The following is a 27826-nucleotide window of genomic DNA, read 5'->3' on the forward strand; positions in this document are numbered from 1 at the left end:
GGAATCCCCTTCTAGAGATAAAATCCAAATTCGAATACACTGATTCATAAAGGAAGCCCCTTGCCAAGACCAGAGCCGGAGATAAATCCCAAATTTCACACAAACGTGAGCACTCAAAGAATGCATGATTAATTATCTCAACAGCAGAGTTACACCTCTTACACTGAGGGTCGTATTGAACATCTTTGTGAACAAGCTAGTCCAGCAGAGGGAGAGAACCAGATGTAATTTTCTAAAGAAAATGTTTAACTTTTGGTACGACTTTAAATTTCCATACTATGAGCTGGCAGAAGTAGTGAAGAATGAAACCCATGAAATTATAAATTTTAGATTAGCTTTTATAAAATAATTAATTAGCATATATTTAAGCAATGTTTGACACCCTTCTGAAATTTTGTTGACACCCCTTCAATAAATATTAACATATGGTCATTGGGCTTTTTGAAAAACTGTTGGACTTAGCCTTTAACAAAATTGTATATTGTATATTTGTATGGCTAAACATAAATGTAAGTTGAATTAAAAAAAACTTAATTTATAAACAATTTGGACTGTTCCTCTTCCTTTTTTTTTTTTTTTTTTTGTTAACTCAGAGAGTAAATCCTCAGACCTATGGAGGGGTCCAAGACTAATCTCTCTGGAGGAAGGGCATCCCACGGGTAGGATCCCCCTGATTATGCAAATGGGCTGTAAGCAATGGGCCTGTACCCATGTGGCCAAAGAGATAATGCTGAGTAATTCTTGCGCTTGAAGAGAATCGATCCCTGGCCTAGACAACCAAGGCGACTCTTCCACCAAGGCTAGAACCACTAGCCCACCACCTCGTGGTTTTTATTAGTCTTTTGCCCCTAACTCTTCCTCTTCCTTCCATCGTCGTCTTTGCATATTCTTCCTCTTCCAATTTCCACCATCTTCTTGGTTTAAGCAGATTGAAAAATATGAACCGTAAGTTAATTCATTTGTTGTTTAAAATTTTTTTTTTAAGTTTAAGTAATTAAAATACTATACACGGTTTTGGATTTGTGAAAATTGAAAGGATTGCTGAATAGTTTTTCTCTTACTTGGATATCTCCGTGGGAATGGAATCATGGATTATTATTTATTATTGTTAGTTTGTTACCTAGTTGGAACGTAAAAAAAAATATTTCATTACTTGTATGTTAGATTTTTCTACAAATAATTATGCAAACATGAATATATTATTCGTTATTTTGTGTATTTTTTTTGTAGGCAATAAAATTGATAGATTTTTGAAAAGAAAATCCACACCACCCAATATTGATTCGGATGACTTGCCATGGGATCCAGATAAAAGAAAAAGCATTCTAAGTTATCATCCTAATCAAAGAGAGGAGATACGACGCATATTTTTGATAAGAGAACCTTATCAACCTCGTTGAAACTAGGATTTTTGCATGTATGAATGTAAATCAATGACTTATGCAATGATGCAATCAATCAACATATACATAGCATGGATGATCAGAGTGTATGTAAGGTGTTTCAATTCCTTATGTTGTTGTAATATAAGAAATGTCAATCCATAAAGGGTGATATGCAAACAATCAAGATGTGAACACTTATCCAAGTTAAGCCAAATATGAATGAGGGCTTTGTTACTAACAATCCTAATGACAGAAATGTAAATGCAATGAACTAACAACTTAACAATACTAGATGCAATAAAAACTAAGATGAACAATGTAGAAACTATACTAAATAGAAGCAAGTACGTACTAAACAGGTGCAAGGAAATGAAACTAGAATGATTCAAAGCATAAACAGAGTAAACAAGATGGTGCTCGATCAAGCACTCGACTGAGCTTAGTAAGAGTGTGGTCGAGTGACAAGGTCGAGTGTCTTAAAATGAAGAACAGTGCCTATCTTAACAACTTAAACAACCCATAATGCAATGAAACAAGACAGAAAGCAGATATGAACAATAAAACATACAATCAATATATAAAACAGGTCCTAGAGATGGGATTCATGGGCTGGTATCAAGATATAACTACCTAGACTGATCAACAAAACTCAATCAATATGAGATATCTCTAGACATTGACCTATAGTACTTACTAATACACTCTCATGACAATAGTAATCAGGTTTAAACACTCTTAGACCTAGTTCTCACTAGCTATGACATGGATAAACAGGCATTAAAGATCCAGATCATTCTTTGTCAAAAATACCCTAGATAACTAATCTCTTAGGCTAGGTACAGTAATCTCCAGCATTAGTCTATTCTAGCATCCTAAACATCTTTTGAATGAAAGGAAACCTGAGATCTATTCTTAACTTCTCAGAACAAAGAGAGCATATAGATCTCCTAATCTGGAAGAGATTTATAGACAAACAAGCTTGAACATTTTATATAATCATAACTCTGTACCAGCCTAACCCATCTCTAAGATCCTAGTTCACTACTCAGATCTACATATGATGATGAAGAACACAAAACCAAAAATGATGTAATAGACATAAATAGATAGATGATGATGAGATCTACAACTTGATACAAAGAAGCAAGAGAAAATTCTCAACAGATCCAAAGTTATGAAAATTACAAAGTGCTAAAAGTACTAAAAGATGCAAAAGGAACAAGCTATGCTAACTAAGGTAAAAACTAGGTTTTCAAGTGATTTTTGGGGTCTAAATCTCTCTCTGATGGCTGCAGGGTACATTGTCCTTTTATAGGAGGAAGGGGTAGCCCTACTTAGCTAGCAGACAAAATACAAAGTCGGCTGGAAGTGCTCGACCATGTGCTCAGTCGAGTGCATGGTCGAGTGCCTTCTGCTTCTTGTTGCCTCTTGGTTGAGTCCCTCTCCCTGCTCGGTCGAGTGTCTGGTCGAGTGGGTTGGTCGAGTGACTTCGAGACTTTGGCTTTCTTCCATTCCAACCTTGATCTGCTCCACTGGATGTATTTTCTTCTTCCTCAGCTCACTTCCATGCTCCAAAGGACCTAAATCACCTATTTATGCAAGCAAACATGCAAATGCCATGCAATTTCTAGCCTAATGCACAAACAGAGGCTAAACTACACAAAAATGACAAAACTAGCTAGTAAACATGGCAAAATAGAAGGATAAACTATGCTTAAACAGGGTAAAATATATGTACATCACTCGTGATCATAATTTTAAAACAAATTATTGTAGGAGGTATATTACGACATTTTAATCCACAATAATATGATCAGTATGGATGTGATTGGTTAGAGTATAGTGTAGAAAAAGAAAAAGCTTTTTGCTTGTGTTGTTATTTATTCAGAGATCAAGCTGAGAAACAAGGTGGGAGTGATGCTTTTGTTTTGATTGGTTATTTTGGGTGGAATAAAACCTCTGGGTTTACTAAGCATAAAGGTGATCATACTAGTTTTCACATCATTGCAAAAAAAGAAAGAATGTGATGCTTTGATGAGACAAGGTCAGTCTATCAAACATGCTTTACAGAAGCAAACTGATGTTATAAAAGATGAGTATCAAGTTCGGCTGAGTGCTTCAATTGATGTTTCTAGACATTTGTTACATTAATGGTTACCTTTTCATGGCCATGATGAGTTAGAAGATTCAACAAATAAAGGTAAATTTGTGGAGCTTCTCCAATATATTGCTGGTCAGAATGAGATTGTGAGAAAAGTTGTGTTGAAGAATGCTCCTAAAAATAGTCAGATGACATCACCTCCGGTTCAAAAAGATATTGTGAACTGCTTTGCAGCAGAAGTAACTAAATCTGTTATCCAAGAAATTGGTAACAATGTCTTTGGCTTATTGGTAGATGAATCAGCTGATGTTTCAGACAAAGAGCAGATGGCCGTGGTTTTTCGCTTTGTTGATATGTATGGAATAGTAAAAGAAAGATTCATTGGCACTAGTCATGTGAAGGAGACATCTTTGATATGTTCAAATTAATCCCTAGAGCTACTCTCTCAAATTAAGAGATCAATGCAGTACTTAGGGGTCGAATTCCACAAAGACTCAAGTGTACACAATAAATTATAGAGTTTTATAATTATGCTAAAGAAATTGATTTAAATAAAGGAAAGCAATGTAAAATATTAAATAAAGCTGTTGTAAATTCAATGGATCAAAAAGCTAGGCCTAGGGAATTTCTCAGGAAATTACAAATTATTAAATCAACAAATAAATAGGATTCAAGCAATTAAGAACAAATCTAATAATTCACTAAAAACCCTATGAAAAACCCTCAACCTAACAAGCAAACTAGTCAGACATATTCAATGAAGAACAAGACATAATTCTGAATAATAAGCAATTGAAATTAAAAGAGTAAAGAAGGAGTTTAGAAATTCTTCTCTCTACAAAGGAGTTCAGATCTCTCTCTCCCAAAAACTCTCAAAATCTCACAGGATTACAGAAAAATAAAACTTGCTAGAAAATAACTTAAGGGTTTGTAAAACCTAAAAATACTATTTATATGTCCTAAAACACGACAGGGACTAGTCTTGCAATTTTGGAAAACTTTGGGCAACTTTGTTAAACTTCCAAATTTGTGATCCTTCATCGGCTAAAGAGGGTGTCGATCGATGCTAAGGCAGTGTTGATCGACACTCCCTCTCTGTTCTGACTCCAAGTTCGTTTCTTCGGGATTAATGCTTCAAAACGATCCAAATTGCTCCACTTTTCTCCTTTCATGCCAAAATCCTAGAAAATCTGTAAAGACTCAAAAACATCCTAGAAAACAAATCAAAAGACTCTAAAAGACTCCTTATATCATGGTTAAAAACCACAAAAACCATTATATATCAACTCCCCCAGACTTAGCCTTTGCTTGCCCTCAAGCAAAACATAAACTTAGACCTGTGAAAGAGGTTTGAAAACAGAGAACTCACTCAACTGCATGATGATTCATATTCACACTCTTCATTTACCTGACTCAAGAACTTACTTCTTATACTTAACCATGATAAGCATCAACATTCCTTACTCAAATTCCACAATCCTTTGGAATCTCTGAAATCTCCATTGTCATCTCATTATATAAATTTAAGCAAATATAGGCGAGTTCTTACCTTGGATGTATTGATCAGTGACATATAGACTCTCTTCAGGCCAAGACATTCTTCATACATCTCCTTTCCTCTCCCTTTTCTCACTTCCAATTTTTTTTTTCTTTTTATTTAATCAAAGGTGTAAGCGAATACCGGGGTCATTGGTAATTTACCTACCCCTCGTTTCCAAGCTTTGTGTGATCATTTGACTCAAGAGTAGAATAATGAGGTCACAAGTAATTTACCTACCTCTCTAAATTGATCAAAATCATCTCATCTTTTATTCTTTTTTTGTTTTTTAAACCACGAAAGGGAAGAGAGAGGGGAGACATACTTTGAAAAACTTTGAAAAATTGCATTGTCTTGTATGGCCCGAAAAAGAAGTCTAATCCACTGATTTCCAACCCCAAAGTAAGAGATTAAGTCCAATTAAAAATTCTGATAAAAATTGAGACAACGTTAGATCAATCAGATATCCATTGAATAAGGGCTTTCATGATTGTTGATAAGGGTCATAGTCTTTCTAAGCTTCAGTTCTGAGATCAAGAATAGTAAAATAATCATTAGAGTGTTAGCTAAATAAGAGAAATCATTAGTCAAGATCATAATTCCCAAAGACAAAAAGAAAAATTTTGAAAATTTTGACTCAAACTTTATGGTTTTAACTGACACAACTGAAACTCAAAAACAAAAACATAGTTAGTAACTAACCTCCTCCAGACTTAAACAACACTGTCCCCAGTGTTATCAAGCCTAAGATTGGCAAAAGAAAAATAAAATAAAACTGAATGAGTATTGAAAGTATGAACCAAAATCGGATTAACTCATCTGTGATGGTGGTGTCCAGCGACACCAATAGTGGTATCGATCGACACTCTCTGCGTGTGCAGAGTGTTTGCCCAGAAATCCATAGTTAGTTGCAGTTAATTTGTGTCCCTCTCAATCCTTGGATGTTAGCACTGCTAATAATCACTCAAACACAAGATTAAACGCAACATGATAGATAGAAGTTCATAATTCAACACTAATTCAAACTGACTCAAAGCAAGAATAAAAATGACTCAAGATGGAAATGAAAAACCTATGAGTGGGTTGCCTCCCACTAAGCGCTTGTTTTCAGTCATTAGCTTGACTGTGCTGAAGCTCAGACATCTGGTGGATCAGAACGTGGCATTGAATGCTTCTGAAAGAATGACCTCTTCATCCAAGGTGGTGTATAAGCTTTAGGTGCATGAGGTTTGCCAAGAATGTGAGGAACAAGACCAGGGCTAGACTTAGGTGGGAGGGTTTCTTTTCTGTCCTGCAAAATCATCAACAGAAGAAACAATCGCTCTACGATAATCTCGTGGCTTGGTTAACTGCAAAACAGTTTTTGTAACTTTGAAATTCTTATTAATGATCTGAGGAGGATTAGGTGAAGAAGAGGTGTACCTTTGCCTTACCTGAGGACTCTGGAGTGTGGAGTGGTGACTCTTCTGTTTGGGAACAGGTTTCCGACTTGGAGCATCAACTTTGGACAAGTGTTGTCTTGGTCGTGGAGGGGTGTCGACCGACACTAATGTTGTGTCGATCGACACTGAGTCTGATGCCCGTGTATTTGCTTTTCTACAGCTTATCTGAGCAATCTTCTCAACAGAAAATGTATGTCCATCAATGGTAGGAGCTCTCCTCAGATTATCCATCTCAAAGTTCATACTCAAACCATCCACATTCAGTGCTATGTGTTCCTTCTTCACATCTATGATGGCACCAGCTGTAGCCAAGAAATATCTTCTTAAGATGAGAGGATCTTTAGGCTCTGTATCATACTTTAGAACCACAAAGTCAGTGGGAATCATGAAGTTTCCAACCTTAACTGGAATATCCTCTAAAACACCTTCAAGAATTTGTCGGGAGCGATCAGCTAGGATTAGAGAAATCTGAGTTGGCTTGAATTATGTCATCCCACGTCTCACAGCAACAAAATGTGGCATCAAGTTGATGCTAGAGCCAAGATCACAAAGTGAGTGAGCAAACCTTCCTGTGGAGATAGAGCAATCTAGTACAAAGCTTCCAGAATCTGGTAATTTCTCAGCATTCCTACATTGAATTATTGCACTCACTTCCTAAGAGACAACCACCTCTTGCTTCCTCTCTTTCCTCCTTTGAACAGGCTGGTTTAACAGAATTGCACTGACATCTTTTGTAAGTAATGCTCCTTCCTCAGGGCTGAAACCATTTGATACCATTCCTTCACATACCGCTTAAGTCCAGGAGAAAACTTGATGCAAGCATCTCAATCATCACCTTGTCCATCATTGCCTTGCATCTAGCTTCCTCCATCTCATGCTTGGACTTTCTTGGCTTAGGAAAAGGAACCATAGGTTGGTACACCCTCTCTACTGCTAGAACCTGAGATTTTGCAGGTTCTGGATTCGTCTGAGATGAGTGTCGACCGACACCCTGGTGGTGTCGATCGACACCATCATCTGGGTCCGACAGATTTATCGAATTTTCTCCCTGTTCCGCAGAAGCACATTCACCATCATCTTCATCTCTCACTGATATAGCATTGCAAGCATGCTTGGGGTTTGACTCAGTTCTTCCAGGAAGAAAACCTTCTTGTCGGTTGACAGACCCAGCAGTCTGAATAACTTGATTTTCTAGCTTCTTGACATGAATGTTCAATTCATCAATATTTCCATTAAGCTCAGTATAGACATTATCGATCTTTCCATTGAATGTCACAATTAACTGCTCCTGACCCTGAAGAAGTTGCTCAAGCATGGCTTCCATTCGACTCTCAGAAGAATGCTCAGGAGGAGGAGACTGATAGGATGAGTTCTCATAGGTTCTGGTATAATCGGTATTCTGTTGTTGCTGCTGATACTCTGGCTTGGAAGTGTAGCCTGAAGCGTTCCCACTGTAAGGCATGTTTCCTTGCTGATTACCAAATCGTTGTCCCTGATGCCCAGCTCCATACACATAGTTGACATTCTCCTCTGTATTCTCTGGCTCTGGCTCAAATGTCTCAACCTCAGCAACAAATTGGACTGACTTCTTGCCCACAAGGAGATTGTGCACTGAATCCAGCTGAGCATTAACAGAAGCTAACTGGTTTGAATCAAATCCTCCATGCAATCTCCTCCTTTCAGCATCTGCTCCCTTAGTGCTATTGCTAGAGGCCAAATTCTCAATCAAAACTTCAGCATCTTCTGGAAATCTTGTTTTGAAATTCCCATGACTTGCAGTATCCAAAGCTAACTGATACTTCCAGTCACACCCTCTGAAAAAGATACTCAACAGTTGAACCCTTGAAAAACCATGGTGTGGACAGTCCCTCTGATAAGCTTTGAATCTCACCCAAGCTGCCTTGAAAGCTTCATCTTGTCCTTGCTTGAATGAAGAGATATTGACTCTCAGCTCATCAGACATTGCATCATCATAAAAGTAGTTTAGGAAAGCCACCTTAATATGATGCCAAGTTGTCAAAGATCCAGCTTGCAACTGTTTTAACCATTGAGATGCTTCTCCTGCAAGTGAGTATGGAAAGAGCTTGCAGAATATGTAATCCTCAGTCACTCCATTAGCCTTGATACTTGTCACAAGATCCTCAAAGTGCTCAATGTAGTCCAAAGGCTTCTCATGGGGCAGGTTAGAGAAAGGTCTCTGCCCAACTAGCTGGAAGTAAGTAGGCTTCCGCTCAAAGTCATTCCTTTGGAATGGAAGAGGAACAATAGCAGACCGGTTCTCATACACAAGATTAGCCTGATTGTAGTCAGCAATGGTCCTGATCAAGTCTCGGTTCTGATCCTGTCTTTGAACTGGGTTTAGGATGTGGTTGGCAGCTCCACGTACGTCTGCTGGAAGGGGGTGTCGATCTACAACAACAGCCTGCTCGTCGCCAACACCAGCTTGCTCGTTGACAACAACAGGTTCAGCAATCACATTCTCTTCTGCATCAAGTTTTTGGCCCAGCTCATTGCACAAGTGGCCCTCTTGATCCCTCAAAGCACCATCTACATCACGCATCAGAATGATTGTGTTAACCATCTTCAAATATTTGGCTGCTTTTCGGTTCTCACACTCAAGTTTTCCCAACTCTTGATTTGAAAGCTTCAGCATTGGACCAGTCTTGTTGCTCTTTATGTTAGGCTTATTAGGCATACACCTGAAACACACAAGAGAAAAGAAAACAAAAGCGTGTAAGTTTCAAATAAAAAGAAAAATTTAGACAAAATCAAAAACTCAAATCTAATGGTAGATCAAAGAGCCCCCGACAACGGCGCCAAAATTTGATATGCTCAAATTAATCCCTAGAGCTACTCTCTCAAATTTAGAGATCAATGTAGTACTTAGGGGTCGAATTCCACAAGGACTCAAGTCTACACAATAAATTATAGAGTTTTATAATTATGTTAATCAAATTTATTTAAATAAAGGAAAGCAATGCAAAATATTAAATAAAACTGTTGTAAATTCAATGGATCAAAAAGCTAGGCCTAGGAAATTTCTCAGGAAATTACTGATAAGTGGATTTTCACCCAGGGTATCAATTCCCTATGCAGTTGTAGTACAAAGGGTTATCAATCCAAATGGTTGTTTATGCTAGCAGGTAGGATGCAATCAGAATAATGCAAGTCAAGCCAAGCAATAGTGGGTTTTGTCTAACAATCCTAAAATAATAAAAGAAAATAATATAAACAAGAAACCACACGACCTAAGCACTCTGCAAGCATTTGGGTACAAGATCGGGTGGGGTGATCGAGTTAACAAATGATGTATGAACATCGAGGGGTTATTCGAAATAGGTGATCGTGTACCTGTTCGGGTAAGGGATTGAGTCATGAAATAAAAATGCAAACAATTAAAATACGAAAGCTTCTAAGGATGGGGTAATTGAATACTAAGTGTTCCTGACCAATACAGATGTCTTACATGCCTCAAGCAAATATTCCCTAGACAATGAATCTCTAAAAATCTTGTTAAAACACTCTCGTGATAGACACAATCAACCTTGATCACTCTCCTACCCAACTCTCGTTGGAGAAACATGACCAAGCAGGCAATAAGAACCGATTCATTATTGTCAGTAAACCCCTTACTCATCTAATCTCTTAGGCTAAGTGAGTAAACCTCTAACATTGGTTGATTCAAGCATTTTATCTACACCTCTCGGTGGTAAAACACCCTTGATCTAATCTCACCCTCTCGGTTTGTTGACAACATTAAGAACACCAATCTAGAAGGGAATCTATAAAACATATATAATCAAACTAAGACATCATAACCGATCAAGAACACAAAATCATCTATCCCATCCCTAGAAACTTTACTACACTACTCGAAAATCATTGCAAGAAACACAAAAGTAAAGATGGATGAAAATTGCATTATATTAAAAGATAGAGTAGTGAGTAAAGAGTACAAAGTAGAAATCTAAAGAAATGATAAAAAGATATGAAATAAATCCTAACAGAAAGTGAAAAGTGTTTTGGGTCGCTCAGTTCTCTCTCAGAAGCTCTCGCTCTGTGGTTTGAGGGTCTGTGGCGTGCTCGTTTGCGAGGAAGGAGAGGAGGGGTTTATATATGGAAACCCCTTTGACCTAGCTTCCCAGTCCTGCCTGTAACAACCGCGAACCAATTTTTTATGGTTTTGGTGTGGGTGTCGATCGACACCCTTGGTGTATCGATCGACACCATGTTTTCCGGTTTGGTCCGGTTTGTTTTAATTGATGTTTGGTTCGGTTTGGTTCAATTAAAATCCCTAATCGTGTTTATAAGTGCTAAACGACAAATTGAGGGTTTTGGGAAAGAGTTGTGTCGCCGTTGAGTGAGAAAAGAGAGAAAAAGGAGAGAAATCGTTTCTGTGAATTTATGGGCTTGTTCTTGGTGTTTTGGGAGAGATCTGAGGCTGTAGAAGGGATATCTGTTGCTGGGAACGAAGAAGAAGCTCCTTGAGGTGTTGTTCCATCGATTCCTCAACCCCAATCTTCTGTTCTTGAGGTGAGTGCTTGACCATGGTTGATCTAAGCATGAGATCTCTCTTGTTTGGGTGTTTTCTTTGTTGTTTGTGTTGTTTTGTTGCTTGGGTTCGTTGCTTTTGTGATTCCCAGTGATTTCCGAGGTAATTGGGTGAGTTTGGGACGGATTCGAGATGATTTGGAAGGAGAGTTTGACGTTCGGGTTCGCGCAGATTGTGTCTACAGAAGAGGCATCGATCGACACTCTAGGAGCATCGATCGACACCATTTGGTGGAGCATCGGTCGACACCCTTGTGGCATCGGTCGACACCTTTTGGTTGAGCATCGGTCGACACTCTCTTGTAGCATCGGTCGACACCAGTCTCAACCGAGACTTGTTTTTCCTGGTTTGATGTATTGCTTGTGTTTTGTTTGCTTGCTTAACTTGAGGGTCTCATATGCTTGTGTGTATAACCTAGTAGATGGGAGGACGGCCTCACTAAGTATTTATGATAATACTTACGCATCTCAATTGTTGTTTGTGGTGTGCAGGTAAAGGAAAAGTGTGATCGTGGAATCAAAGGCGATGAGGAGGAGGATGTTCTAGAGGCTTGATTGATTGTGGTCTAGCTATTGTTAGGTTGCTAGTTTTGAGAGGATAGAACATTGTAGGATGTTGGAACCTTGCTATTTCATTGTTGGTTGGATTATTGCATTATTGATTATTGGTTTATTTATGTTGGATTTCTTATTGGATTAATGGAATGGTTTAATTGGTTATCCGCGGTTGTTGATTGTTGTTAGGATGTTAGTGGGTATGGGACCACTAGTGAATTATATTATATATATAAATAAAAAGAAGGGTTGTTTCATTTTGGTATCAGAGCCCTTACGCTTCTAGGTCTAGGGGTTCATTATGCTTTTGCTGTTGATGTTTAGGATTCCATGCTATGATTGATTGTGTGAGTTGGTCAATTGTGTGTGGCATGAAGTCCTAGAACATCCTCTTCGAGCCGGTTTTGTGATTCCACGGTAAGTTGTGTTCTTGTGTTATTAGAACTATTTGTTGCTTAGCCTTCTGTTCCTGAGATGGTTAGAGGTGAGGATGCTGTTGGTCGTGGTCGTGGTCGTGGTCGTGGGCGTGGTTGTGGTCGTGGTCGGGGACGAGGTCAGGTTCCTGAGGCCAGTGTGAGTGTGACCCAGAGCATGGCCAGTGAGGAGGTAGCGGAGTCACAGGTTCATCCTAGTGTGTCTGGAGACCAGGCTGGTTTGGGTGACGCCAGGGCGGATGGGCTCGGTGTCGGTCACGGTGTTGCCCCGGGTGTGAGGGTTGCAGCAGAGGGTGCTCCAGGCAGGGAGGATGTCTTGATGGACTTGCTAGCTCAGGTTTTGCAGCGAGCGTTAATGATATCTACATTCAACTGTGCCCCGGAGACACGGGACTTCTAGCAGTAGTGCCGCCAGTGGTTGGTGGGCAAGATCCAGTAGTGCCGCCAGTGGGTGGTGGGCAGGTTCCAGTAGTGCCGCCAGTGGATGGTGGGCAGGTTCCAGTAGTGCCGCCAGTGGTTGGTGGGCAGGTTCCAGCTGTGCAGCCTGTGGCGAGTTTGCAGGCAGGTGTGCAGCCGGGGGCTGAGGTAGTGGATGATCAGTATGTGCAGATGATGGAGCAGCTGCGGCGAGTGGGAGCGGGGTATTTCTCAGGAGGTACTGATCCAAGTGTAGCGGATGAGTGGAGAGAGCGGATGGAGGATCTTTTCCTTTCGCTTAGGTGTCCCGACCAGTTCAGGGTGGATCTAGCAGTGTTTTACTTGTCAGGAGATGCACGTGTGTGGTGGAGGTCGGTGACAGCATGGAGGGTGCAGCGGGGTATGTCTTGGGGAGATTTTGTGAGGGAGTTTAACTCCAAGTATTTTCTCAGGAGGCTCTTGATCGTATGGAGGCACGGTTCTTGGGGTTGACTCAGGGGGACCGTACAGTGCGGGAGCTGGATGCAGAGTTCAGTAGGCTTGTGGGGTATGCAGGCCGGGCATGGGAGCCAGAGTCGGCTCAGGTGCGGAGGTTCTTATTGGCTCTGCGGGATGATCTGAGGACTCGGTGCAGAGTGAGGAGCTATGCTACGAGAGCAGAGCTGGTTGAGGTTGCAGCTGGGATAGAGGATGACTTGAGGACACAGGTGGTTGTGGTCAGTTCTTCGGTGCAGCCACAGCGGTCTCAGCCGCATTTTGTTCCTAGCAAGGGCGGCAAGCCTGCGCATGGGCAGAAGCGGAAGTTTGATGATGCAGAAATCGAGGCACGGGGTTGCGAGATGCTTTGGGTGTGGTAGCAGGGACCACAAGGTGACCAACTGTCCACAGAGAGGTGAGCAGCGGGCAATGACAGAGCAGCGGGCGGTGTCGGAGCCGCGAAGAGATACTCGTGTGTGTTATTACTGCAGAGAGACGGGGCATATCAAGCCTCGTTGTCCCAAGTTGCATTAGATGGCAGTAGTAGCGGTGCAGGCTGGTGGTCAGCCAGGAGTGCAGCCGGTGGGTTGGATCGAGCCAACGTCACAGGTGTACTCGACTAGGGAGCCCGGTGGCACTAGTGCAAGAGCGATCACAGGTATAACTTCTGAGATTCGAACTTGGTCAATTCAATAGTTCAGATTATATTTGTTTTTTTGCTTGTGGTCAAGTGTTAGGTTCTCAACACATGAGGGTTGTGTAGGGACCTTGTTGGTGGGCGGGTTTAAGTCCCATGTCATGTTTGATTCTGGAGCTTCTCATAGCTTCATTACTCCGGAGTGTGCCGAGAGTGTGGGGATCAGTTGGGATCCTGGAAAGCGTACAGGAGTTGTCAGAGTTGCGGGAGGTAAGTTCCTGAGAGTCATTGGACGAGCTGGAGGGGTTGATATCCAGATCGCAGGAGAGTCGTGGCCAGCGGATTTGCTTATCAGTCCAGTGGAGTTTTATGATGTTATTCTCGGGATGGATTGGTTGCATCGGCATAGGGTGCATTTGGATTGCTATCGGGGTAGAGTGGAGTTTGAGCGTTCAGGAGGGAAGTTGGTTTTCCAGGATATTAGACCGACTTCGGGGAGTCTCGTGATCTCAGCCGTTCAGGCTGGGAAGATGATCGAGAAGGGCCGTGAGGCTTATCTGGTTACTATATCCATGCCAGAGTCAGTGGGGAAGTCTACGGTTAGCGGTATTCCGGTTGTGGAGGACTTTGAGGATGTGTTCCAGTCATTGCAGGGATTACCACCATATCGGTCGGATCTATTGAGCTGGAACCGGGGACGATGCCGTTATCCAAGGCTCCTTACAGGATGGCTCCAGCAGAGATGGCAGAGCTGAAGAAGCAGCTGGAGGATTTGTTGAGTAAGGGTTTTATATGTCCTAGTTGTTCACCGTGGGGAGCTCCGGTGTTGTTTGTTAAGAAGAAGGATGGGAGTTTTCGGTTGTGTATTGACTATCGGGGTTTGAACCGAGTTACTGTGAAGAATAAGTACCCTCTCCCGAGGATTGATGAGTTGTTTGATCAGTTGAGGGGTGCTACTTTGTTCTCCAAGATCGACTTAGCATCAGGTTATCATCAGATTCCGATACATGAGGCAGATGTGAGGAAGACGGCTTTTAAGACGAGATATGGGCATTATGAGTTTGTAGTGATGCCTTTCGGGTTGACGAACGCACCAGCTGCGTTTATGAGATTGATGAACAGCGTGTTTCAGGATTTTCTGGACGAGTCAGTCATCATTTTCATCGACGACATTCTGGTATTTTCCAAGAGTTCTGAGGAGCATGCAGTACATCTGAGAGCAGTTCTGGAGAAGCTGCGAGAGCAGAAGTTGTTTGCTAAGCTGAGATAGTGCAGTTTCTGGGAGCGTGAGATGGGGTTCTTGGGTCATATTGTTTCAGCTGAGGGAGTTTCAGTGGATCCAGAGAAGATTCAGTCCATCAGGGAGTGGCCGAGGCCGCAGAGTGCCACTGAGATTTGGAGTTTCCTGGGGTTAGCAGGTTACTATAGGAGGTTTGTTCGGGGTTTTGCGAGTATGGCACAGCCGATGACTAAGCTTACAGGGAAGGATGTTCCATTTGTATGGTCACTGGAGTGTGAGGCGAGTTTTGCAAGCCTCAAGCAGATGTTGACTACCACACCGGTGTTAGCACTGCCTGAGCAGGACGAGCCTTATGTTGTGTATACAGATGCCTCTGGAGTGGGGTTGGGTTGTGTGCTTATGCAGCAGGGGAAGGTTATAGCCTATGCTTCGCGGCAGTTGCGGAAGCATGAAGCTAATTATCCTACTCATGATTTGGAGATGGCAGCAGTGATTTTTGCTCTGAAGATTTAGAGATCTTATCTGTATGGTGGGAAGGTACATGTATTTACAGATCACAAGAGTCTGAAGTACATTTTTACTCAGCCTAAGCTGAATTTGAGGCAGAGGCGTTGGATGGAGTTAGTAGCGGATTATGATTTGGACATAGCTTACCATCCTGGTAAAGCTAACCTAGTTGCAGATGCCTTGAGTCGGAAGCGGGCGGCTTCGGCTCAGGAACAGGAAATGGAGGCGTTGGTAGGTGAGATTAGTGCATTGCGTTTGTGTGCTATGTTATAGGAACCTTTGGGTTTGGAGGCAGCTGATCGAGCGGATTTGTTGAGCAGAGTGCAGTTAGCTCAGGGGAGCGATGAGGGGCTGGTGAATGCCTCTAAGGCTGCGGGTTCAGAGTATCAGGTTTCTGCTAATGGTACTATCCTTGTGCATGGTCGGGTTTGTGTGCCCAAGGGTGAGGATTTGAGGCAGGAAATACTGAGAGAGGCTCATTCGAGCAAGTTCTCTATTCATCCAGGGGCGACCAAGATGTACCGTGACCTCAAGCGGTATTATCACTGGGTCGGGATGAAGAAGGACGTAGCTGACTGGGTGGCGAAGTGTGATACTTGCCAGTTCGTGAAGGCGGAGCATCAAGTTCCTGGTAGTTTATTACAGAGTTTGCCTATTCCAGAGTGGAAGTGGGATTTGATCACGATGGACTTCGTGGTGGGTTTGCCTGTGTCGAGGACGTTTGATGCAATATGGGTCATTGTGGACCGTTTGACTAAGTCTGCGCATTTTCTGGCCATCAAGAAAACTGATGGAGCAGCGGTTTTGGCCAGGAAGTACGTGAGGGAGATAGTCAAATTGCATGGGGTGCCTGCTAGTATTGTGTCTGATAGAGATTCCAAGTTCACTTCGGTGTTCTGGAGGGCGTTTCAGGCAGAGATGGGCACGAAGGTGCATATGAGTACAGCCTACCATCCTCAGACGGATGGTCAGTCAGAGAGGACGATCAAGATTCTGGAGGATTTACTGAGGATGTGTGTGTTGGACTGGGGTGGTCATTTGTCAGATCATTTGAGCTTGGTGGAGTTTGCTTACAACAACAGCTACCAGGCTAGTATTGGAATGGCTCCTTATGAGGCTTTGTATGGGAGGCCGTGTCATACACCGTTATGTTGGACTCAGGTGGGGGAGAGGAGCATATATGGTGCAGATTTTGTTCAGGAGACCTCGGAGAAGATTCGAGTTCTGAGGCTGAACATGAAGGAGGCTCAGGATCGGCAGAAGAGTTATGCTGATAGGAGGAGAAAGGATCTTGAGTTTCAGGTTGGTGATAGAGTGTATCTCAAGATGGCCATGTTGTGGGATCCGAACAGGTCATTGATAGAGACTAAGTTGAGTCTGAGGTACATGGGTCCGTTCAGAATGGTTGAGCGGGTGGGACCAGTGGCATACCGGCTGGAGTTACGTGAGGTTATGCGTGCGTTCCACAAGGTATTTCATGTGTCGATGCTGAGGAAGTGTCTTCACGAGGGTGACCGGTTGTTGCCTAAGATTCCTGAGGATCTTCAGCCCAACATGACGTTGGAGGCGAGGCCGTTGAGGGTACTCGGGAGGAGAGTCAAGGAACTTTGGATGAAGAAGATTCCTTTGATGAGAGTCCTGTGGGACTGTGATGGAGTAGAGGAGCAGACTTGGGAGCCCGAGGCGAGGATGAAGGCAAGGTTTAAGAAGTGGTTTGAGAAGCAGGCCGCGACTTGAGCTTGTCTAGCCGGGTCCGAGTTGTAGTCCGTGGCTGGAGCGGGTACGGAGTATTCCAGCCTATCTCTCTTGATACTTGGTCGCTTAGGGGTGGTTGGTTGTGCGACTAAGTACCAAGATGAGGTGGTGCTCGGGATGCGGATTGATGAATTGGATTGTTGTATCTTATTTTTCTATTGTATTTTCGTTGAGGTTGTAACGATTATGACATTTTTGAGATTAATAAGATGAGTATTTTTCTTTATGTTGACTGTTGTTGTCATGGGAAGAAGAGAAATAGCTCGGGTTTCTATTTTTGGAAGTTTCCATAAATAAAAAGTTTTCACAAAAGGAAGGTTTCCAGAATTAGAAAGTTTCTAAAAAGGGAATTTTTGTGGGAAGTGTTGAGGTAGATCTAGCTGGGAGATACTCGATGGCATCAGATTTGTTTTGCTCAAGGCCGTGTGGGACCAACTCATGTGATACCGATAGCTCGATGGACTTTGTGGCCAGAGAGTGGGAGTGGTATGAGGCTTCGGATGACGATCCGAGAGCGCGCTCAAGGATGACGACCCAAGAGCGGGATATTTGAGACTCCCTGGATACCATAGCTGTGAGCCGCGGCTTGGCAGTGAGCCGGTATGTCTCGAGGGTTGCGACCCGAGAGGAGGGGGAGTGTGTGTGAGTGACTTCCTGGATGCCGTAGCTTAAGGCGGATGGCCTGATAGCGAGCCGGCATGATTCGTTGGTTACGACCACGGACGGGGGAAGCACTGAGTTGTGAGCAAATAGTGTTTTTTATGCGAGTATATTGGCCAGAGGGAGACCTCATGGTTCAGTCGGAGGTGTGCGGGCTGTTGCGACAGTGCACGGGAAACCTTGGTTGACGGTATTTAGTCCGGTCGGGGACGTGCGGGCCGTGTTGACGGTGGCACAGGGGTCCTTGATGGATGGACGGTGTTGTGGGATTCGAGGATGAATCCTTGTTGGTGGGGGAGAATTGTAACATCCGCGAACCAATTTTTTATGGTTTTGGTGTGGGTGTCGATCGACACCCTTGGTGTATCGATCAACACCATGTTTTCCGGTTTGGTCCGGTTTGTTTTAATTGCTGTTTGGTTCGGTTTGGTTCAGTTAAAATCCCTAATCGTGTTTATAAGTGCTAAACGACAAATTGAGGGTTTTGGGAAAGAGTTGTGTCGCCGTTGAGTGAGAAAAGAGAGAAAAAGGAGAGAAATCGTTTCTGTGAATTTCTACGGTTGTTCTTGGTGTTTTGGGAGAGATCTGAGGCTGTAGAAGGGATAGCTGTTGCTGGGAACAAAGAAGAAGCTCCTGGAGGTGTTGTTCCATCGATTCCTCGACCCCAATCTTCTGTTCTTGAGGTGAGTACTTGACCATGGTTGATCTAAGCATGAGATCTCTCTTGTTTGGGTGTTTTCTTTGTTGTTTGTGTTGTTTTGTTGTTTGGGTTCGTTGCTATTGTGATTCCCAGTGATTTCCTAGGTAATTGGGTGAGTTTGGGACGGATTCGAGATGATTTGGAAGGAGAGTTCGACGTTTGGGTTCGCGCAGATCGTGTATGCAGAAGAGGCATCGATCGTCACTCTAGTAGCATCGGTCGACAGGTGGAGCATCGGTCGACACCCTTGTGGCATCGGTCAACACCTTTTGGTTGAGCATCGGTCGACACTCTCTTGTAGCATCGGTCGACACCAGTCTAAACCGAGACTTGTTTTTCCTGGTTTGATGTATTGCTTGTGTTTTGTTTGCTTGCTTAACTTGAGGGTCTCATATGCTTGTGTGTATAACCTAGTAGATGGGAGGATGGCCTCACTAAGTATTTATGATAATACTTACGCATCTCAATTGTTGTTTGTGGTGTGCAGGTAAAGGAAAAGTGTGATCGTAGAATCAAAGGTGATGAGGAGGAGGATGTTCTAGAGGCTTGATTGATTGTGGTCTAGCTATTGTTAGGTTGCTAGTTTTGAGAGGATAGAGCATTGTAGGATGTTGGAACCTTGCTATTTCATTGTTGGTTGGATTATTGCATTATTGATTATTGGTTTATTTATGTTAGATTTCTTATTGGATTAATGGAATGGTTTAATTGGTTATCTGCGGTTGTTGATTGTTGTTAGGATGTTAGTGGGTATGGGACCACTAGTGAATTATATTATATATATATAAAAAAAGAAGGGTTGTTTCACTGCCCGAGGGTCTACTCGATGGGGTACACGAGGATAAGGTCGGGTTACTCCTCGGGTATATCTTTGGGTTTTTCGTCCAGCTCTTGGATCCTCCTCGATCGTGTTGGGGTTCGGACTGTTCTTGCAGCTCGATGGCTCCTTCGGGTACATGCTCGGGTTTGTCCTTGTTTTTCCTCATTTTAGGCTCTTAAGCACATGTTTTCATCCAAAGTATGCAAATGCAATAATGCAACACCCTAAATGGCCTAAAAGTGAATTCCTACAGTTAATGACCTAAAAATGCTAAGTTAAGGGTATAAACAATGGAAAATATGGACAAAAAGGGATGCTAAAAACATATAAATTAGAGAGTTATCAGACCCCCAAACTTAAAACTTGCTAGTCCTCTAGCAAGGAAGTAGGAGGGTGCAGTTTAAAAACGGGGACTCATAACCTTTATATGCTAAGCGAAGGATTCAAGCTATAGTCCTTAAAGATAGTTTAATGGTGCTAAAATCAATGAACATACTTACAAATATTTTTCTATGCTTATTACCATGCATCGATCTAGTTCAACCTCCAACTAAAAGTAAAGAACATATCTTTCACATTCAATTAAGTGTTTGGCGAATTCTTGCAAATAGAAGGTGAATCAAGCTCAATCAGTTTCAATGGTAAGGCTTTTTAGTAAGGTGGTTTTAAACAAATTCTTTGCGTGGTTTTCTCTCAAAAGAAGGAATGCTAGACAGTTGTGAAAACTATCTAAGATTGAGAACAATTTGGGCATACAAAGCTTAACTCTTGATGATCTACCATTTTCTCATTCACTTTGTTTTATATTTTATTTAAACTCCCCATAGAATTAAACTACCCACAACCTTGATTTTAACTTTTTTTTTTTGTTGTAATCTCTAAGGTTTAAACTTTAAACATCTAGCTCTCTTTTTTTTTTTTTTTTTTTCTTTTATTTCTTTGTTATACTCCTAATATATATATATATATATATTTTTTTTTTCTTTCTTTCTAGGAGACTATAGAAAGATCTTTTTTTTTTTTTTTCTTAGAGACTTAGAACTAATTGATTATAACCTTAGGGACTTCTTTTCTTTTTTTTTTCTTTATTCCTCAACCCAACCCCAAATAAGCATGCTAACCACCTATCTTTCAGAGCCGATTCTATTAGCTAGTTCAAATTCTAACTTAGCTATATCAAGATGCAGTTCTTTGTCGTTCTCAATACTCTCAAGGTTTCACAACCTATAGCACAATGAAAGAGGCCTCACTCAACAATTCACAACAAAGTTTGAAAGAAAGGTTTGGGTTAATGGGTAGGACAAACAAATCGGGTTAAACGAAAAGATTGGTAAAAATGGAGTGCTAACCCGAGTTTAGAGTTACATTGAGCAAGTATTCAAATTCCATAAGCAAGACAATTTAAGTTCAAAGTCCAATAATATAGAGATATTCCAATGTTCAAGTAAGTGGAGGAAGCATTCAAAAGACATAAGGTTCTAAGCAAAGATTTTTCATTTTTTTCCAAAGATTGATCTAGCAACAATGAACTGTGATTAAGGGCTATAGCTTCAATCCTAAGGTTTGATTTTAAACAAGGTAGTTTTAATCATTGTCCCCTAAAATGCATATGCAACAATCCTATATGAAACAAACTAGACTCAATTCTAATATGTGAATGCAACTACATGAAAACTCTTTTCTTTTTTTTTTTTTTTAATTTTTCAAATTTTTTTGGGTTTTTTATGCAAATAGATGCAGACTCAAATGAATAAAACTAGTATGCAAAAATTTGAAATAAGAAAAAAAGAAAAAAAAACACAATGTATATACATTCTCAGACCCTCTCCCAAACTTAAATTACACAGTCTCTGTGTAAATAAAAGTCTGAAAAAGAATCCAAGAATCACATAATGGAACAAACTATGCAATGTTATTTACAAAGGTTGGATGAATGTGGTACCTCATGGGTTGGTGAAGAAAGACGTCACAACAGCTTCCATGCTTCCCAATATACATTTGAGCTTGTTCTCAGCTCCAGTGGTTGATGGATTTGGCTCATCAGTGAGTTCGTTGATGTGTGCGGACCTGTTGCTCGGACCAGCATCCGAATCATGCATCGGGTAGGGCATCAAATAGGCTCTAGCTCATTCAAATATCCCTTTAACACTTAATGTCTTTTATTCCTAGAATTCAAAGACACTAAAGAAAAGAAATCAAAACAACAAAAAACTTAAGCCATATTTAGAAGGATATCTTTGGGACTTCCTCCCAAGTGAGCTTGTTTAAAGTCACTAAGCTTGACTTTTCACCCTTCTCATGCTTTGGAAGATTTATAGAGAGGAGATGAAGTCCTTTCTAATCCCTGAGATTTCATTTTTCTTCTTTTTCCAGGATCAATGCTAAAAGTGTTATTCCTCATCGTTATATGCAGCCCTTGCTTTGCTTTCTTTGAGGAAGAACCACTGACTTTCTCTTGAAGTTTCTTGATTTTCCCACTGATCTTCTTCACTGTAGTTGTCAACTCCCTCACAGAATCCTTGAGAATGTTAGTAGTTTGAAGTGCTGACAACTCATTAGATACGGGATTTCTTGACTCTAGCTGTTGGGGAAGCTTGGAGATTGAATCTGAGCATTCTGGAAGAGCTGGAGTGTGACCCGACCATGGATCCGAACATGAACCCGACCATGGGGTCGAGTTATGGGGTCGTGCTCTCCTTGGAGCTTCCTCACATGCTACAAAAATCTCTATTTTTGGCCCATTTACACCCTCAAAGATTTCAGACTCAGTTTCATTACCTTTCTCCTTAATCCGGAATGTCTGTCCATGAATAGTTGGCTTCTTCCGCTCAAGCTCTTTAACTTGTGGCTTATACTTCATTTCATCATGTTCTAACAAAGGTTCATAACTCAAGACCATCACTGTTTGCTTATTAATATAAGCCTTGTTCTTTTTCAGCATCTGCTCTTTAAACCGTCTTGGAAATGGCAAAGGTGGCTGATAGGGAGGAAGAATGAACCGAACTGGATTTTCAGGATCTTGAGCAATGACTCGATCAAGCACTCGACCATGTGCTCGACCATGTGTATGGTCGAGTGGTGGCTCAAGCTCAGTTCTCTTCTCATTCTGCACTTCTGGTTGGAGAAAATCCTCCCCATCTTGGTTGTCACTGTCCACAGTGAGCTTTGTAGGTGGTTCTTTGAGAGATACAGCTTGGGCAGTGGCAAACTCTTTGAGATTGGTAATTGCTGTCCTATTGAATAGTTCAGAAGAAAGAGATGCACTCTTTCTCTCTAGGTGAAGCATTATGCAGGTTAAAGCTTCAATCTTGATATTAAGGGCACCATATGTGCAGTCTATCTTGTTATTCATCTCTGTGAGCTTTTTACTTGTTTCCATAGCTTCTATAGCTTGACCTTGTAGGATTTGCATAAGCATACTTTTCATCTCCGGATCTTGAGTAGGAGCCTGCGTGGCTTGTTGTGGAGGATAGTTTGGGACCATAAAATGCTCATCTTCACAAACAACATTAACTTGCTTCTGTTGGGTTAGAAGGAGTTTATCCAGCTTCTCAAGCTTCTCATTTAAGGCTTTTAGTTCCTTTATATGCCCTTCCTCAGAATCAACACCTCCCCTTAAGCTTGGATCATATTCCTCACTGTAATTTCCATTGCAATGAGCAAGATTCTCTACTAATTCCCAACCTTCAGCGACATCTCTGTTCATGAAACTTCCATTGGAGGCTGTGTCTAGAAGTATTCTGATACTGGGAATAATACCTCTATACAAAGTACTCAACAAAGATGCATTGTTGAATCCATGATGTGGGCATTGTCTCTGGTAGCCTTTGAGGCGATCCCAAGCTTCAGTGAAAGACTCGCCATTCTGTTGGAGAAATCTTGAAATTTTGTTCCTCAAACGTGCAGTCCTTGAACTAGAGAAGAACTTTGCAAGGAAGACCTTCTTACAATCAATCAAAGAGGTGATTTTTTCAGAAGGTAAAGTCTTCTCCCACTGATGGGTTTTATCTCCTAGAGAAAATCGAAACAATCTCAGCTTCAAGGCATCCTCACTAACTCCATTTATATTGGTGAGACTACAGAGCCTGTCAAATTCATCAAGACGTGCAATGGGATCTTCAGTAGGCAGTCCATGAAATATGTTGCTCTGAACCATTGAGATCAGACTACTCTTGATTGTGAAGGTTGTGTTGTGGACAGCAGGAGGCACTATCCCATTCCTCTGAGTATGAGTAGTGGGAGCATCACTATCACCAATCTTCCTTCTCCTTTGAGGTTTAGTTTGATCATGTGTGTTTTCCATTCCCACTTCTTCTTGTTCTACTCAGATACCGTCCTTTGATGTCTTGGTTCTCTTGGCAAACGGTTGGTGTATACAAGTACCCAATCAAGTATCCAAATGGTCACACGAGCAGGTGCTCGAGTAGACAGGTTCGGGTAGGGGTTCAGGTGGGGGATCAGGTAGGGGTTCGGGTGATGGATCAGGTAAGGGGTCGCGTAGGTTCCCTTGAGATCCAAAACAGACAAGCAAACAGTCATTACCGAGAAAATAATAAAAAGAACTTGATCTAGCAAGTGCTGAAATCCTAAATGTAACAAGAAACAACCAAATGGCAATGACGCCAAATTGATAAGCGGTATTTTCACCCAGGGTATCAATTCCCTATGCACTTGTAGTACAAAGGGTTATCAATCCAAATGGTTGTTTATGCTAGCAGATAGGATGCAATCAGAACAATGCAAGTCAAGCCAAGCAATAGTGGGTTTTTTCTAACAATCCTAAAATAATAAAAGAAAATAATATAAACAAGAAACCACATGATCTAAGCACTTGATACAAGCATTCGAGTACAAGATCGGGTGGGGTGATCGAGTTAACAAATGATGCATGAACAACTCGAGGGGTTACTCGAAGCAGGTGATCGTGTCACTACAAGAAAACAAGGCGATTACTGACGGTACTAATCTGTCGGTAATTACAGACAGCTTACCGACGAATATCTGACAGGAGATTAATTTGTCGGTTGTTCGTCAGAAATTTACTGACGGACAAAATCCGTCGGTAATCCGTTAGTTTTTCTTACTGATTACTGACGGATATATAATTTTCTTCGCGTGTGTCAAATTTGGGTCGGTGATTTTTGATCTGTCGGTAATCTATCAGAATAACCGACGGAAAACTGACGGATATTAACTTTTCGTCGGGTGTGTCAAAATTTGGTCTGTTTTTTTTCGATCTGTCGGTAATCCGTCAGTAATAACCGACGGATAACTGACGGTTTATATGTGGATAGTGTAAAATCTTTCTAACTTAGCTCCATAATGCATTATTTTATAAGCAATGTATAAAAGATGAGTTTCAATGCCTAACTAATCTTCTTTTAAACAACATTCTTCAAAATTTCTGTTTTTATAGAAAAATAAGTTGTTTACTTAAAAGACTTATGGTGTGGTATATAATACATATTATATACATATTTTTCTTTGAAATTATTTTTTCTCTAATTTAATCATATAGATGTTTATTTTCCCAAATGATTTCATGGTTAGTATATAATACATATTATATACATATTTGTCAATAAAATTTATGAAATTAAGAGTTTTAATCTTAAATCCGTCAGTAATCCGTCAGTAATGCAACAAATATAATATTGACAAAATTTTGGTATCTGTCGGTAATCTGTCGGAAATAACTGACGGAAAACTGACGGATATCGATTTTTTTGCCCGCGAGCTAAATAAAGTCAAATTTTCGAGATGCGGGAAATGTAAAAATTAAGACATCCGTCAGTTATTCCGTCAGTACCGTCGATATTACCAAAGCACTTCATGTTCTTCTCCCCATATTGTTTTTAATTTTCCGAAAATCTTTCTCAAATCCTCTCTCCATGGCTGACCTCCATAGATTACTTCCTTCCAATATGGCTAGTCTCTCCTACCACTCTCTCCAACTTCTTATAAGATAAGTTCTCTTTTTATCTGTTTTAAATTTTTTCTTAGTTCTCTTAGATTTCTTAGGAATAAGATAGATTTGTTAGGTTTGATAGTTTGTTCTATTTGGGTGTTATTGATTTGATGAATTGGTTTGTAAGAGATGTGTGTTAGATTTGTTAGAATTGGGTTTTATTGGATTTGATGATTTGGTTTTGATTAATTGGATTTGATGAATTTGTTTAGTTTTTTTAGGGATGGGTATAAGATTTTTATACATTTTACAATTTTTGATATATTTTGTTTGTTTTTTACAATGGTTTCTAATATTGTTAGTATTTATTTTATACATTTTATTAATTTTGCTTTTATTTATTTTCAGTTAGGTATATATTGTATATTATGAATTTTTAATATTGTTAAGTATATATTGTTATTTTTGGAACAATTTTTAGTGTTTTTTTAACAATTTCTTGTTTTGGGTTTTTAGAATATATTTTCTAAAACTTTTAAACTTCTGAATTTAAATATTTAAGCATTTAGATGATAAATATTTTTAGTATTTAATTAAAATTGTATAATTATGCTAATTTTATTTTTCCAAACTTTTGATTTTTTTTTTAATATTATATTTATAATCCGTCGGTATTCCACGGATTTCCGACAGAATAATTTTTCCGACAATCTAGATCCGACGGACTTTTCTGTCGGTTTTTGGTCAGTAATGCGTGTTTCCGACGGCTATCTGACAGATATGCCTGTCAGATCTAAGCTGTTTTCTTGTAGTGTGTACCTATTCGGGTAAGGGATAGAGTGATGAAATAAAAATGCAAACAATTAAAATACGAAAGCTTCTAAGGATGGGGTAATCAAATCCAAGTGTTCCTGACCAATACATATGTCTAACATGCCTCAAGCAAATATTCCCTAGACAATGAATCTCTAAAATCTTGTTAAAAAACTCTCGTGATAGAAACAATCAACCTTGATCACTCCCCTACCCAACTCTCGTTGGAGAAACATGACCAAACATGCAATAAGAACCGATTCATTATTGTCAGTAAACCCCTTACTCATCTAATCTCTTAGGCTAAGTGACTAAACCTCTAGCATTGATTGATTCAAGTATTTCATCTACACCTCTTGGTGGTAAAACACCCTAGATCTAATCTTACCCTCTCAGTTTGTTGACAGCATTAAGAACACCAATCTAGAAGGGAATCTATAAAACATATACAATCAAACTAAGACATCCTAACCGATCAAGAACACAAAAGCATCTATCCCATCCATAGAAACTTTACCAACAAATAAATAGGATTCAAGCAATTAAGAACAGATCTAATAATTCATAAAAACCCTATGAAAAACCCTGAACCTAACAAGCAAACTACTCAGACATATTCAATGAAGAACAAGACATAATTTTGAATAATAAGCAACTGAAATTAAAAGAGTAAAGAAAGAGTTTAGAAATTCTTCTCTCTACAAAGGACTTCAGACCACTCTCTCCTAAAAGCTCTCAAAATCTCACAGGGTTCCAGAAAAATAAAACTTGCTAGAAAATAACTTAAGGGTTTGTAAAACCTAAAAATACTATTTATATGTCCTAAAACACGTCAGGGACTAGTCTTGCAATTTTGGAAAACTTTGGGCAACTTTGTAAAACTTCCAAATTTGTGATTCTTCATCGGCTAAAGAGGGTGTCGATCGATGTTAAGGCAGTGTCGATCGACACTCCCTCTCTGTTCTGACTCCAAGTTCGTTTCTTCGGGATTAATGCTCCAAAACAATCCAAATTGCTCCACTTTGCTCCTTTCATGCCAAAATCCTAGAAAACCTGTAAAGACTCAAAAACATCATAGAAAACAAATCAAAAGACTCTAAAAGACTCCTTATATCATGGTTAAAAACCACAAAAACCATGATATATCAATCTTCTTTATCTTTGAAGATTGCTATTGATTCTTTGTTTGCCAAACATGGATTGAGTTTGATAAGGGTGAAAGGACAAGGTTAAGATGGAGCTAGCAACATGAAAGGAGAATTCAATGGATTGAGATCATTGATTTTGAAAGAAAGTAGTTCAGCGTATTATGTTCATTGCTTTGCCCATCAATTGCAATTAGTTGTCATGGCAGTAGCAAAAAAAACATTTTGTAGTTGGAGACTTCTTTGATATGGTTTCTCTCTTGTTGAATGTGGTTGGGGCTTCTTGCAAAAGAAAAGATATGCTCCCGGAAAGATATTGCAAAAGAATTGAAAAAAGGATTATTAATGGTAAAATTAAGACTGGAACTGGGTTAAATCAGGAGCTTTCACTTCAACGGCCTACAAATACTCGCTGGGGTTCACATTATAGGAATTTACTACGGCTTGTTGATTTGTTTTCTTGTATTATTGAGGTTCTTGAATATATTCAGGATGAAGGCATAGACACAACCAAAAGGAGACAAGCATATGGCCTCCTTAAATACTTTCACACCTTTGATTTTGCATTCTATCTCCAGTTAACGTTGCATATTTTGGGGCTCACTGATAGCTTATCCAAGGTTTTACAGAGAAGAGATCAAGATATCATGAATGCTATTTCATTGGTGGCATCTACTAAGCGACAACTGCACAAGCTTTGAGATGATGGATGGGATGATTATCTTACTAAAGTAAGTTCTTT

General features: G+C 40.4%; 2 non-coding genes and 1 pseudogene across 2 annotated transcripts; all 3 read left to right on the forward strand.

Moving 5' to 3' along the window:
- Positions 1 to 3780: 3780 nt before the first annotated feature.
- Positions 3781 to 27785, forward strand: LOC147930852 (uncharacterized; annotated as a pseudogene).
- Positions 8313 to 8419, forward strand: LOC147930853 (small nucleolar RNA R71). Its single transcript, XR_015576922.1, has one exon. It is a non-coding gene; the product is annotated as a small nucleolar RNA R71 (small nucleolar RNA).
- On the forward strand, positions 23013 to 23119 carry LOC147930854 (small nucleolar RNA R71). Its single transcript, XR_015576865.1, has one exon. It is a non-coding gene; the product is annotated as a small nucleolar RNA R71 (small nucleolar RNA).
- Positions 27786 to 27826: the final 41 nt, after the last annotated feature.

This window comes from Camelina sativa, chromosome 12 (genome assembly GCF_030686135.1).
Source record: "Camelina sativa cultivar CO46 ecotype springtype chromosome 12, ASM3068613v1".
NCBI lineage: Eukaryota > Viridiplantae > Streptophyta > Magnoliopsida > Brassicales > Brassicaceae > Camelina > Camelina sativa.